At 41.5% G+C, this 15,414-nt stretch overlaps 1 long non-coding RNA gene across 2 annotated transcripts in view; it reads left to right on the plus strand.

Annotated features, from left to right (window-relative positions):
• Nucleotides 1–92: 92 nt before the first annotated feature.
• LOC142069566 (uncharacterized) overlaps nt 93–15,414 on the plus strand; it is a 73,126-nt gene continuing 57,804 nt past the window's right edge. For both annotated transcript variants that reach the window (XR_012665462.1, XR_012665464.1), the window contains exon 1: nt 93–232. This is a non-coding gene — a long non-coding RNA (uncharacterized LOC142069566). The remainder of the gene's footprint in view (nt 233–15,414) is intronic.

The following is a 15,414-nucleotide window of genomic DNA, read 5'->3' on the forward strand; positions in this document are numbered from 1 at the left end:
TAATCTTGTGTTGCTATGGCAACTGAGTTAGATTATTAGGGGATAGCCCAGCCAGTTTTGGCTGGGTTTTGGTTAGTTCAGTGTGTGGCAATAAATGGCTGCTTTCAAGGTTTACAGCTCTCTGTGTCTCCAGTGATTTCTTCCTAAAACTGTTGCCCCAAGGATAAAACAACGTGGCAACGAGGATGGGATGTCTATGCTGCCCCAGCAACAGAAGGAAGTAGAAGTTAAGGTACAAAAAAAACCACCCTTTTTGCTGCTGGAATGGGGTGAGAACTGGCTTGTTTGCACTGACTTGCAAACTGAAACTAAAATCATGGCTACACTTACAGGGCCACTGGGACCTTTTGAGGAGACTATACTGCAATGGCATGTATATACTGGGCGTTTTGAGCTCTTGCATGTCTCCCATCCTTCCTTTATGAGAGATCCCAGAAGGTAGTTTTGGGCAAGTGCTCATTTTCCCTAAGGAATACCTCTTGTAGGGTGCAATAGTATTTTATTCTGTCACCATTTCTGGTGAGCTGACTGCAGCCATAGACTGGATAAGCTGTGCGCCTGAGTTTGGATTTAGATGAGGGCTAACTGACTGATGAACAGTCCAGATGCAAGTTTAGGGAAGCAACTTGAACAGTTGTCAATGATTATATTGATACTTATATTTGAGGAAGTGCAGCACTATTCATGATGCAGGTTTACAGCTTAGGGATCTGGTTAGGTCTGTCTAGTGGGTCTGTTTCTGGATGTTAAGATGACAACTGTATTCATCTGGTAAGATAAATGCAACTTTGCTACAGTTATCCAATCACTACTAAATACTCTGCACATAAAATATACCTTGGTGTGCCTCAAGACCTGCAAGAGAGTCAGTGAGGCTCAGTGGTATGAGTATAGGGCTAGCGGCTAGTAACTTTGATTTGTAATTCCAGATTTATTACTGGCTCAATCTATGTCCTTAGGCAAATTACTTAACATACCAGTGTTTCAGTTTCTCCTTTTGCATAATAGGGTGTCTATACATTTTTTATTTCCCAAATGTGAGATTATATTAGATACTGTTTGCACAGAATTCAGAATGTTAAAGAGGTGTAATTATTTACTAAGTAGTATTATTGGTTGTATTAGTAATATTTAATGTTTACTGATATTAAGAAACCATATGCATCAAATTCAAATGGATCATTCAGATATTCATCTCAAAATCTGTGATTTTGCCAAGATCATATATGCCCAATATCAAAAAACTTCTGATAGTTTATTACTCTGAGGTCAATTCTGGGATGCTGAAGGATTTTTCATTACTAGACTGTCACACCTGGCTAAATTCAGTCTGTTCTAGGGATAGGTCTGAGGAAATTGCAGCTGAATAGGATAAATGTACCAAGAGGGTTCTTGATAAATGGCTATTTATGACACCATTTGTAGTAGAAAGAGGTACTAGCAGTGTGGGACCATAAACGCATCTATGTTAAAAACTTCCTTCTGCTTGAAAATCCTGTCTTAGCAAAATTTCATGTTCTGAAATGCATTTTTCCTGTCTTTATCTTTGACATCTAGTAAACTCAAGACTGAAGTTTCATATTAGCATTTGCATATGAATTTTCAGTTTTATTTACAGCCCTGTCATAAATATAAAGGGAAGGGTAACCACCTTTCTGTATACAGTGCTATAAAATCCCTCCTGGCCAGAGGTAAAATCCTTTCACCTGTAAAAGGTTAAGAAGCTAAGGTAACCTCACTGGCACCTGACCCAAAATGACCAATGAGGGGACAAGATACTTTCAAATCTGGAGAGGGGACAAAGGGTTTGGTCTGTCTGTGTGATACCTTTGCCAGGAACAGATCAAGGATGCAAGCCTTCCAACTCCTGTAAAGTTAGTAAGTAATCTAGCTAGAAAATGCGTTAGATTTTCTTTTGTTTAATGGCTTGTAAAATTTTGCTGTGCTCGAGGGAATGTGTATTCCTGTTTTTGTGTCTTTTTGTAACTTAAGGTTTTGCTTAGAGGGATTCAGTACAATACTTAATACAAGTACTGTATCAGGTTACAGCACAGCAAAATTTTAAAAGCCATTAAACAATCTGTTCCCGGCAAAGGTATCACACAGACAGACCAAACCCTTTGTCCGCCACTCCAGATTTGAAAGTATCTTGTCCCCTCATTGGTCATTTTGGGTCAGATGCCAGCGAGGTTACCTTAGCTTCTTAACCCTTTACAGGTGAAAGGATTTTGCCTCTGGCCAGGAGGGATTTTATAGCACTGTATACAGAAAGGTGGTTGCCCTTCCCTCGATATTTATGACAAGCCCATTATGTAAGATTTGGGTTCTGATACAGTGTCACTTCCTGGAATTATGGCTATTTTGATTTGATTTGAGAATTAATATTGCAACAAAATCTGAACAAAAATAAGATTTTATAATTGACATAGAAAGAGAGGACACTGAATCATATTCTATGAACATAGTCTCATTGTACTTACACACTCACTATTTTTTCCACAAGCATAGAAAAAGAATGAAAAAAACCTAGGGCTGTCAAGTGATTAAAAAAATTCATCACGATTAACCACGCAAAGAAAAAAATAATCGTTATTAATTGCGTGATTAATTGTGCTGTTAAATAAAAATAGAATACTATTTATATAAATATTTTGGAGGTTTTCCACATTTTCAAATATATTGATTTCAATTACAGAATTCAAAGTGTACAGTGCTCACTTTATATTTATTTTTATTATAAATATATAAACTGTAAAAATAAAAGAAATCACTTAATACAAGTACTGTAGTGCAATCTCTTTATCATGAAAGTTAAATGTTCAAATTAAGAACTATATACAAAAAAAACTGCATTCAAAAATAAAACAATGTAAAACTTTAGTACCTATAAGTCCACTCAGACCTACTTCTTGTTCAGCCAATCGCTCAGACAAACACATTTGTTTACATTTGCAGAAGATAATGCTGCCCACTTCTTGTTTACAATGTCACCTGAAAGCGAGAACAGATGTTCGCATGGCACTGTTGTAGCCGGCGTTGCAAGATATTTACATGCCAGATGAACTAAAGATTTGTATGTCTCTTCATGCTTCAGCCACCATTCCAGAGGACATGTCCATGATGATAATGGGTTCTTCTCAATAACGATCCAAAGCAGTGCAGACCAATGCATATTCATTTTCATCACTAGAGTCAGATGCCATCAACGGAAGGTGGTTTTCTTTTTTGGTGGTTCAGGTTCTGTAGTTTCCGCATAGAAGTGTTACTCTTTTAAGACTTCTGAAAGCATGCTCCACGTGACGCCCTGATCAGACTTTGGATGGCACTTCAGATTCTTAAATCTTGGGTAGAGTGCTGTAACTATCTTTAGAAATCTCACATTGGTACCTTTTTTGTGTTTTGTCAAATCTGCAGTGAAAGCGTTATTAAAAGGAGCAACATGCTAGGTCATCATCCAATATTGCTATAACATGAAATATATGGCAGAATATGGGTAAATCACAGAGCGGGAGACATATAATTCTCCCCCAAGGAGTTCAGTCACAAATTTAATTAACACATTATTTTTTTTAACGAGCATCATCAGGATGGAAGCATGTCTTCTGGAATGGTGGCCGAAGCATGAAGGGGCATACGAATGTTTAGCATATCTGGCATGTAAATACCTTGCAATGCCAGCTACAGAAGTGCCATGCGAACGTCTGTTTTAACTTTCAGGTGACATTGTAAATAAGAAGCGGACAGCATTATCTCCTGTAAATGTAAAGAAACTTCTTTCTCTAAGTGATTGGATCAATAAGAAGTAGGACATTGTGGACTTGTAGACTCTAAAGTTTTACATTGTTTTGTTTTTGAGTGCAATTATGTAACAAAAACCCTCTACATTTGTAAGTTGCGCTTTCACAATAAAGAGACTGCACTACAGTACTTGTATGAGGTGAACTGAAAAATACTATTTCTTTTGTTTATCATTTTTACAGTGCAAATATTTGTAATAAAAATAATATAAAGTGAGCACCATACACTTTGCATTCTGTGTTGTAACTGAAATCAATATATTTGAAAATGTAGAAAAACATCCAAAATATTTAATAAATTTCTATTGGTAGTCTATTGTTTAACAGTGTGATTAAAACTGTGAATAATCATAATTGTTTTAATTGAGATTAATTTTTGAGTTAATTAATAACTGTGATTAATCGGCAGCCCTAAAAAAAAATAATTCATTCTCCCTATGCCCAATAATTTGAATATTTATTTTTTTCAGAATCCTGCAACTGGATTTTAATACTGAAATATTGAGTGCAAAATGTTTACAAAATTTACAAAATGTTGTGAGGCAACTATGGCTTTTTTTAATCCATCTGATTTTCCTCTCCTTTTGAGGCAGTGCATCTGGAGCCCTGGAAGTTGTCACTTGCTGGGCTAGCTTTCTTAGAACAAAATAAATTTTACATTTCTACCCGAGAGAAGTTCCTTACAAATGTAATGAAGAAATAATTGAATTTGAAAATAAAATAAAATTTGAAAATAAAGAAATTGCTGTTTAAAGTCCAGAAATTCTTTTAAGCACACTTCTAATATCCCATCGAAGAAATAAACAAAAATTGCACAGTTTATCTTGGGTGGCCTGAGGCCAGTGTAGTTGCATGCATGCGGGGAAAATGGCCAGTATTTTAAACAATTGTACTGTCTCATTTTTCTGGCAGCTGTATTCTGTTTTTCTGGTTCATCTATTACTGTTCTATTCTGGGCTCATGTTTGCCCTTAATGTTCAGTACAAAAGCTAATTGTTCTACTAAGCAGCTTTTCTAAGGGTCTTGCTTTTGTAACTTTGATGCTTCATGAACTGAATGGTAAATTAGAACATAGATAAATTATCCAAATTTGCAAACAGTAGTTCTCCTTATCATGTAATGTTAAAAACAAGGCATTTTAAGACAACATATATATCCAAAGACATTTACAATTCTGTTATTCGACAACTCATGTATCACCTCCATATGGACTTTTGCTGTACTAACCATCCAATGAGTCTGTTCTGGATACATTCTACTAAATTGTTCTATCTTATTCTATAGAGGTTCTTATACTGCACTTATCATGGTAATATCTGAGTGCCTTCCAGTGGTGCATTAAGCAATGTCACATGTTTGTTCTCTCTCTCCAGGGGGAGAAAATTGTGTGCAGTGGAGTGTGTTGTTTTGGAATGTATCTTTTGCAATAGTGTTCACCAGTGTGGGTTACTATGATTATTGTCAGTCACTCAGCTAGTATACATATGAGTGGGGGGTGGGTGGGAAGTGAAGGGTCTACGATGGGGTGGACTAAGGCCAGAGGCCCCCTGCTGGAGATCTCAGTGTCCTGCCACACCCTGTCCCAAAGAGGAACAGAAGAGAAGACCTCCAAGTGTCCTAGAGTGGCCACGGGGAGCTAGCCAATTAGAGGGGTACAGGAGTGGCCAATCAGAGCCCAGTAGATCCATATACAAGGAGCTGCAAAACAGAGCACTAGTCAGTTACTGCCTGGAGCTGTAAGGGAGAGGGCAGGCAGGCGGGCGGGTGGGTGGGTGGACGGACGGACGGACGGACGGACGGTCGGTCGGTCGGTCGGTCAGTCGGTCGGTCGGTCGGTCGGTCGACCTATGCTATGCAAATCCAGCTACGTGAATAACATAGCTGGAGTTGACGTACCTAAGATCAAGTTACCATGGAGTCTACATCAGGTGTGTCAATGGGAGAAACTCTCCCGTTGACTTACCTTACTCTTCTCATCTGGGGTAGAGTACAGGAGTTGACCGGAGAGCTATCTGCTGTCGATTGGTGGGTCTTCACTAGACTTGCTAAATTGACCACTGGTGGATTGATCTCAGGGCATCGATCCCGGCTGTAGTGTAGATGTAGCCTAAGACAGTTGCCAGCAGGGACCTGGGGAGCAATGAAGAAGTTCCTGGCTGGCTGCTGGGACTGAGTAAGGACTGAGCCACAGGAGGGTCACAGGAAGATAGTGTATTCAGGGAGGAAGCCGTGGGCATACAGCCCCATACCAGGCCTGGGCCTGCTTAAAGACTGAGCCTGTGGAGGGCTAAAGAGACAGCAACCGAGGAGTACAGAGACAGGCCCCTTGTGGACTGTATAAACTGGAACGGGTCTGTTCTGATTCATATACAGACAGTGTGTGTGACTCGGCCAGAGGGTTGAATCACTGAAAAAATGCCTGACAAAACGACTGACAGGGGTCACCGTAAACTGAAAGACTGCAGACTCACCTGACCAGAAAGGGGCACTTGCAAGTGGTGGGTGCCACCCCATTACAGGGTCTTGGATGAGTAAAAAGATGGATGAAACACTGGCTTTGTACCTGATTATTGAAATCCAAGATTGAAAAACCAAGCTGCATAGAAATGTGTCCAGTGTTGCCTGCACCGATCCCCTCGGCACTTTTTCCAATAGTCCAGCTTTTAAAAATTATTTCAGGTTCTGATTTTGTCAGATGTGCAGGAAACAATGTCCTGAATTAAACACAATCAATTTGTAGATTTACGGCCTTTGTAATCACCATACTAGAACTTGTCTATTTCGGCTTCACACTCCCGATCTAAAACCAGCTTCAAACGTGTTCAACTGAAGTCCGTCCAAATGGATTCTGGAGAGTTGTAGTGACAGTCATACAAAGTTAGGACGTGATTCAGGGCTGCTAACAAGGTGACTTGCCCCATGATCTGCAGAGCCTGGCGTTAAGCCAACCCTGATTACAGGTTGAGCCCCATCTGAGTGGGATTAGGACATTCCCTATGAAGGGCAGTAGGTGCTGGAGTAAACTGGGAGATTTTGATAGGGCAGAGAAAAAGTGTATGGGCCTAGCTAGACCTGCAGCCAGTGTCAGGCCTGGAAGGGGAAGAAAGGAGAGAAATGGGCTCAGTTCACAGTTGACTGGGAAAGAAGCAGGAGGTTGCTCTCCCTGTCGCCATGAGGGGACCGTCTCTACAAGCCTGACAGCTGGGACAGCAGCACTATATCCCTGAATGAGAGACTGTTGAGGACGCTGGGGAACACCCAGCAGCCAGTGAACTGTACTATTTGACTGTCAAGACATTGTGTAGCTAGGCTACCTCCAACCTTATATGTGACCCCCCACCCCCACCCTCACCCCCTGCGGGACTCAGGCTATGGCAGGATGCTGAAAAAAGTCCACAAGAGGGGTGCTACTCCAGGTGATACGCTACAGACTGTTTGGACTACAGGGACCACGTCCCAAGCTGACATAGGTAGGAAATAGCTCAGGGAAGTGGACTTAGACTGTCCACTTGGAGGACTCTGCTGGTGTTGTTTCATACAGGGCCCTGGGCTGGGACCCAGTAGAGAGAGATGGCCTGGGTCCCTCTATCCCACCTCCTTAAGGGCTGCGGCCCATATGCGAGCGGAGGCCATAAGGTTCCTGGCCTAAGGTTAGGAGTCAGACACCTTTGTCAGGGAAGCAAGGGGCTGCTAAGAAAGGTTCACTAACCACTAAGCTGACCAGCCCTCGTAGTACCCTGTTTCTTGGACGCTTCAGGAAACAGAAGCCTGAGAAGCTGTAGCTGGCAAGAAGAAGCAGGAGAAGAAAAGCTGTTGTTGCTGCTGTGAGCAAAATTAGCTCCGCAATAGACTTTGAACTGTGCCCAGTTCTGGGAAAGACAGCCGGCAGCCCCCATCGAGGGATAGAGAGAGCTGTTGAACTGGTGTTGGGGCCTGTATGTACTCAGAAGACTAAATACATGTGATCCTTTCTGGAAATTTTTTGAACGTATTTTTGAAATGGGTGAGTTCTTAAACGAAAAGAGAGAGAAACAGAGGCCGGGTGCTGCACAGCATCCTCTGGCCACGAGGGGGCGCTCAGGATGCAGCCACCCCAGCAATATTCCCCTATGCTATGCGAAGGAATTCCTTATACAATAGAGGTTTAAAAAAATATTTGGATATGTGTAAGTCTGTGAGGTGTAATTAGGACACCAGGTGATATCATGGGTTAAGAGGTACTCCTTAAATACATAAATCAGGTACAAGATACACTATGGAATCTGTTTGTTTCTCCATTTTGAACTCTGGAAGCATCTGAAGTCTGGGAATCTTACCAGCCTTAGCAACTTCCATTTTATTTCTGTATGAAGCGATGTTTATTTCATCTCCACCCAAACCCCACCCCAGGCCACCCAGAACTATCCTACACCAGGAAGAGGATTAGATCATTAGGAATGAATGACACATGTTGAAAATGCATTAGATTTGGTCCATGGACATAAAAGGGAAAATCTGCATGTTTTCCCTCCATGAATATAGGGGTGTTTTTCTCCAACGACATATTTGGAATTTCTGTTAGGCTAGATATTTGATTCCTGAACATTCTGTCTCCAAATGTTAGGCTGTGTCTATGCCTTTTAAACAGTGGAAGGGCAGAACATGGGCTGAGTTTGTCTCTGATGAGCTGCATATACTAGAAGATATTGGCATATTCCTGGACATGCATACGGTAAATTAGAAGAGATGAGAAAATAGAGTCCTTTGAATCAAATGATTATTTAAGATGTGCTCCATTGTACATACTAATAAAGCATTATTGTTTGTATTAATTTAAGTGAAATTTATGGCATAGTTGATGATATTTATCAGCATGATACTCATATGGAAATTTAGCTAATAAGAAAAATAATGAACCCCTGTGCAGTTTCAAATTGCTTAGTAGTGAGGATTTAATGTAAAATTTGCAATGTGTTTTCATGCAAGATAATGCAAAATGCGCAAATACTTTTTATACTGGCTCACATTTATAAGCCTTATCTACACACAATGGAAAGTCCATGCTCATTAAAGCTTCATTTAAAGGTGCAGAAAAGCACATACTATAATAGACTTCTTAGATATCATTAGTCAAAGTAAACAGGATAATTAGAGGTGTTTAAACAGGTTATCAGTTAAAAAAAAAAGTTGGATAAATGAAGAAATCATATGGTGAACTACACATCCATATTCTTTCTTTAAAAAAGCAGGAGAAAGGTGATTAAATCTGACATCTCTTCTTTATTGTTTTCACAAATCAGCAAACATGTATGTGTCATTGTTTTCTATTACATGTGTCTTCAAATAAAACTTAATCAGAGATATTCAGAATTGTAGCTAGTCGGACTCCAAAGGACTTAAAAAGACATCAGCCTTAAAGAAGATGCCCTGGGATGTCTCACAAGCACATCTGGAGGTAGGGGACTGCCAAAGGGCAGTGTTTGTATGGGTAGGGTGACCACCTTTTCAAAAGGCAAAAACTGGACACACGCAGGAGCCCTGCCCCCACTGTGGCCCCACCCTGCTCCTCCTCTTCCCCTGAGACTCCACCCTCTGGCCCTCCTCTTCCCACAAACTCCCTGCTTTTCCTCTTTCCCCTGAGGCCCCATCCCTGGGCCAGGTAGAAGCTGGAGCTGGGCCAGGGTAAGACCCTCCTAGGGAGCATGGACCACTGTTTATATATCAGGCTGCTAGCAGAAATAGTGAAATGGTGTGGGCTGCTGTGCCTCTGGAATGCAGGTAACACACCCAACATTTAAACTCTGTTTCATCAGACCTAATGCAGATGATTAACCTACCAACCGGCTGGCTTGGATGACAAACAGCTGGCTGAGATTCAACCCAGATAAGACTGGATTTTTGTTTGTATGGTGGGAGAAGGAGCAGAAAGAAATGTTAAGAGTTTATGGGCTGCTTGTTTCATCTGTCCTTGGTTGGAAGGTAGCAACATCTATTTATTTTTATGAGGGTGATATGATGAGTGCACAAGAATTTTGCAATACATGCTAAAGGCTTTCTTTGAGATGATCCAAAGGTAAATGGAACGAAAGTGAGCAAAGAAAAATCTAGTCTGAACATTTGGGAATCTCATATTTGAGACCTATTCACTTGTTGATTAGCCTCTGAAGGCAAGTGGTTGAATCACCATCTCTTGAGTCTTTTAATATTATTAGATTCGCCAAGAAAATTAATACTAAACAGCTGGATTCTCTGCTGGTGTAAATTGGTCAACATAGGCATTATGGTGCATTAAATGGACTTGATAACCTGAGTAGTCTTTTCCATCTCTAGTTTCTCTGATTGAAATTGTCATGTGCACCCTCCTCAAGTCAATACAAATGTAGATCAGCATAATTATAAACAATGCCACTAACATAAATTCTTTCCTTCGTCTTTCTTGTCCATTTACATTATAAACATTTCAGGCCAAGTACTATCTTATACTATATGTTTGTAGCACACATAGCACAATGAGGCCCCAGATCTCAGTTGGTGCTTCTAGATCAGGGATCTCAAACACAAATCGGCACGAGGGCCACATGAGGACTAGTGAATTGGCCCAAGGGGAGCATCACAGACACCTTTTCAAACAAAGATACAAAAGCCCCCTGCTCTAACCCCGGTCCTGCCCCCACTCCGCCCTTTCCATGAGGCCCCACCCCTGCCTCTTCCCACCTATTCCCCACCCCCATTCCAACCCCTTCCCCAAAGTCCCTGCCCCAACTGTTCCCCCTCCCTTCCCGTATTCCAACTGCTTCCCCCAATCCCCGCCCTGGCCCCGCCTCTTCTCCTCCTCCTCCCCTGAGCACGCTGCATCCCAGCCCCTCCCCCCTCCCTCCTGGAAAGTCCTAAGTGCTGCCAAACAGCTGTTTGCCAATGGGAAGTACTGGGAGGTAGGTGGAAGAGCGGGAATGTGGTGTGCTTGGGGGGTAGGGGAGCTATGGCGAGCCGCAGGAAGTAACTCTGTGGGTCCCATGCAGGCCGCGTGTTTGAGACTTCTGTTCTAGATGCTACTATAATGCAAATGCATTTAGTGTCGTCATCATCATTAGTGGACAGATATTAGCCCTGATAAAAGAAAATGGACACTGTTGAAAATGTTAGCTGTCGTCCAGGAGATCTGTAGTAACTTTGGGCCATTGTGTACACTTGCACTCAGTGTGCTACTAAATAAGTAGTCCCATTGATTTCAATAAGAGCATTCAAGGTGTAAGATACTGTTTGCTGTGAGTAAGGATATCACACTTTGGCCTCCTGTTTATTATGGTCCTGATTTAAAGCTCAGTGAATTCAAAGGAAAGAGATTTCCTTTGACTTTGATGGGCTTAGGATCAGACCCAAAGTGAAAAACAGAAAAAAAAATGTCCATCCTTCAGGGGGGAGAAAAATAACAAAACCATTTGCTAGAATTTTAGATCAAGTTAGAGCCACTAGTTCACTGCAACATCATATTCTACACATTTCAGAATTATCTAAAACTTCCAAACCTTATATCCATGTTGATATGTTGTACAGTTTTCTACAGTTCCAAAACTTTTCACAGACTTAAAACCCAGGAAATTTCAACAAACAAAATTTCATTGTAAATATTTTCCCCGGTGCAAAGATTTTGACAAAACACTATAAGGAAGCATGCCCTGCTGCTGACAGCAATACACCTGTTCTGTGGATAAAGCAATGCTATATTAGATGTTTGTTGTTTTCATCTCCACTCGCTGAAATACGCATCCGATGAAGTGAGCTGTAGCTCACGAAAGCTTATGCTCAAATAAATTGGTTAGTCTCTAAGGTGCCACAAGTACTCCTTTTCTTTTTGCGAATACAGACTAACACGGCTGTTATTCTGAAACCTGGAATATTGTTGTCACTATAGTTAGCATTGTCTGTCAATTTGAATAGACCACTTGTGAACATGGAGTTGAAAATAAGGGCATGAATCATCATGGGCTGTCATTTATTTCAGCTCTCACTGAAAGCCAAAAGAGACTCCCACAGTTATACACTGCTAGACTTTGCTTTTAAGTTAAATCACAAAATGAGTGGAAATATTTAAAAATCTGTTGGAAAATCTGCTCACATCACTTGAGTGAAACTAACCTTACTACCAAGCACTGAATGCCCTTAATTGTAGATCCAAATTTACCAATATTCCACACAAATCTGAATATTTATGACTCTGGCATTCTGAGATATGAGTCAAGGCTGCGGCCTCATTATGCTAAGCACTGTACAAATACTTATAAAGAAACTATCTTTACTCCAGTGATCTTACATTTTAGGCACTGGTCCTGGAAAGAATTAAGTATGCATTTAATTTCACACACAATGTGTAAAATTAAGCACATGCTTTAGCTGGGCAGTTTTGAGGTTATAGTTCCACTGCTTATTATCTGCAAACTGCACAGCACAAATGCTGTCTCATGAAAGAAAACTTTCTATATGTTAAAGAAATTATTCCTTATTTCCAAGGTAATATATCACAATGCAGATCTGGAAAAAAGAGGTGTTCTACAATTCTGCATTCTCTCAGTCTGCAAGATACACAGAACCCCAGGATACCGCCTCTGAAATGGTAGCACTAATGTTGCGTAACAAAAGGGCAGTGTCAACACAGGTATATGTACATAGTGCCACACCCTGCCCCACACAGTATATGTGGACACTCAGCAGGGGTGAAAGTAACAGAGACAACTTACCCGTACGGGGGCCTGGCATCGGGCAGAAGGGGCAGGGCTGGGGGTCAGCCTCCCACAGCCGGCCCATCTGCGCTGCCTGGCCTGTGCCGCCTGGGGTGATTTAAAAGGGTGGCAATTTAAAACGGGTGGCCAGAGCCCCAAGCGACAGGGGGAGGGCAAAAGGGGCAGTGATGTTAAAGCGCTGCCAAAGCGAGGCTTTAACATTGGCTGCGTACGGGCCGGTAGCGGTGACCGCAATGCCCAGTCTGTACCATCCCACTTTCATTTATGACACTCAGTGACGATATGGGCAACATGTGTGAGCATGTACATGGTCAAGTAGCCGAGTATGTGTGCTAGTGTAGATCTAGCCTTTGGCGTTGGTGCCATCTTTGACATACAAAAGGGCCTTTCTTAGTGCAAGTAACTTCACTTTAGAGAGGATTCCGGAACCTTCCAATTTAGAATATATATCTGCTATATTTTACACCTCAAAAGAGTGAGGCTGACAAGGAATGCTAATTAAGAATGATTAAGTAATTTTATACTGGTGGTGGTTTACCATACTTTCTCCGTGGAAAGAAAGAAAGAAAGAAAGAAAGAAAGAAAGAAAGAAAGAAAGAAAGAAAGAAAGAAAGAAAGAAAGAAAGAAAGAAAGAAAGAAAGAAAACACCAAGGAGAAATGTTGAACATGTGTCTCTCCTTTGAAAATATCTGGATGTTAGGTTGCTAACTGTAAAGAGAAGCTAAAATATTTATGTATTACTATGCATCCCTGTGCTATATGCATATTGCTTGTAGTTATTTAGGGCCAGATTCTGCTTGGTCCATATGTGGGTATGAAATAAAGGCAGAGGGTGCTTTCATCCCCTCACAGCCCACATAAAGACCAGAGAGAATGGCTGAAGAACTGCTCCCTTCCTATTCCCCCTCAGGTATCAGGGCCTGAAAAAGGTGGAGAGGGGCAGGGATGAAACAGCTTTATGCCCCCTTCCCTAATCTGTACCAGTTTGCAAAACTAAGATGGAGGTGATAGATGCACTACACAAAGAGATGCAGTAGCAAATGCTTTCAGCCTGCATACTGAGAGCAAAGGGTGGTATTCTATATCCCTGAGTCAGTATATCTACCAGTGTTCCTCATGGGAAATGCAGTTCTGCTTAAATGCTGTGATCTAGCTTTTACAGATTATGCAGATTACCAATCACATGTTTCAGAGAAAGCCCAAGTAGCATATTGAAGAAGCCTTTTTTCAATCTCATCACTATTCTTTATCCTCACCCCCTTCTTATCTTTAGTATTATTTCTTAATATTTCTTCTTCATATACTTCTCTAGTCTCTCTGTAATCCATGTCAGAGGCAAAACTTTGTGAAATTTCAAGGAATCCGTCAGTTGGTAGTTCCATCTCACTGTTTTGGATGGACCAGGCACTTTGAATAATCGGATTACTTATGCAAATATTTGCTTAGTATTTAATGATACCAGAAACATTATCTACTTCAGTATGGATCTAGCCATCACCACTGGATAGATGCATAAATAATAATATCCATCTGACTAACTGGCGTGGGACGTCAACTTGGCCATAGCAGATGAAGCAACTCCTCTCCTCCTTTTCAGATATAATCTTAGCTCTGTGTGTGACTGGATGGAGGCTTCCTGTCTGGCACCAGATTCCTTTGTGGTCTTTGAAGGTGTGCATTCTGCTGGTGCCCTTTCCCCCTTGCTTGGCTGTTGTTTATTGTGTTTTTAAGTTACCCATCACTGTATGTAAACGCCAGACAACTGTTGGAGATTATCTTGTGTGCACACTGACATCAGTGGAGTTATAATGATTTTCCAAGAGAGGATCTGTCCCATTCACTCTTAAATGCTCACAGGACCCTTCTTCCAGTATGTCTGGTCATGGGAAGAGGGGGGAGAAAGGGTGTCTCCTCCTACTGGCTTTGTCTGTTTCTTCCTCAGCTTCTCCCACTCCACCATCTTCCTGGTGGTTCTTTATTTTCCTGTAGAACTACCTTTTTAGTAATGGTAATAATACATTTTGTATAGCATTACTGACCAAAGGCAATTTTGTGTGTGTAAATGCTGGTATTTCATCAAACTCCACCTAACTTTCCCGCACCCCATCCTATTAATTTGAAATAGTCCACAGTTTTCAACAGCAGGGTGTTGTCTTTAACATACATGCGATGGGGTAAGTCTTTTACTTATTGATCCTTCATGAAATCATAGAAATTAGAGCTGATAAAAGACATAGGAGGTGATCTAGTTCCTCTCACTGCCAATGCAAGCTTACTTCTACAGTGTACGTACGTGCAGTGGTCCTCCAACTGCAGCCCTTGGAGCTGCTTCTGTCACGATGGTGAAGCCTCAGTTAGTCTTCAAGCAGTGACACTTCCTGCTACTTGTAGGGATTCAGGGACCTGGATTGCTTCTAACCATCCTCCTTCTTTGTAGTTTGTGTTTGGATGCTTTAGTTTGGTGCCAGACTTCCTGGACTGCTGAGGAATTTTGCTTTGTGGGGTCAAGGAGGCATATTTCCCAAAGTGTTAAATTGGCTTGTGCAGCGTTGGGTTTTTGACATCCCCTCAGGCAATCAGGAGGTCTGGTTTTCAGAAGTTTCATATTAAACGTTCATGATGCAACTTTGGCAGAAGTCCAGCATGGATGCTGAAGTTTGCAAGGGCCATGTGGCAAGTGGACATGCCAATTGCCAATTGCTGTGTCCACTCGAGAGGTTGGTGCATTAAGCAGGGTAGGGATTATGGGTCTAAGGATTTGTACATCCTTCATTTTTTCATCTAAGATTTCCATAAGGAACTCAACAGGGAAATTTGAGTGAAGGACAGGAGCTGCACCTGGATAGCCTCCTCTTTCATGGTTGAAGGAGTTCACACATTGGGATAGGTCTTGACTAGG

Source organism: Caretta caretta, chromosome 1 (genome assembly GCF_965140235.1).
Source record: "Caretta caretta isolate rCarCar2 chromosome 1, rCarCar1.hap1, whole genome shotgun sequence".
Classification (NCBI taxonomy): domain Eukaryota; kingdom Metazoa; phylum Chordata; order Testudines; family Cheloniidae; genus Caretta; species Caretta caretta.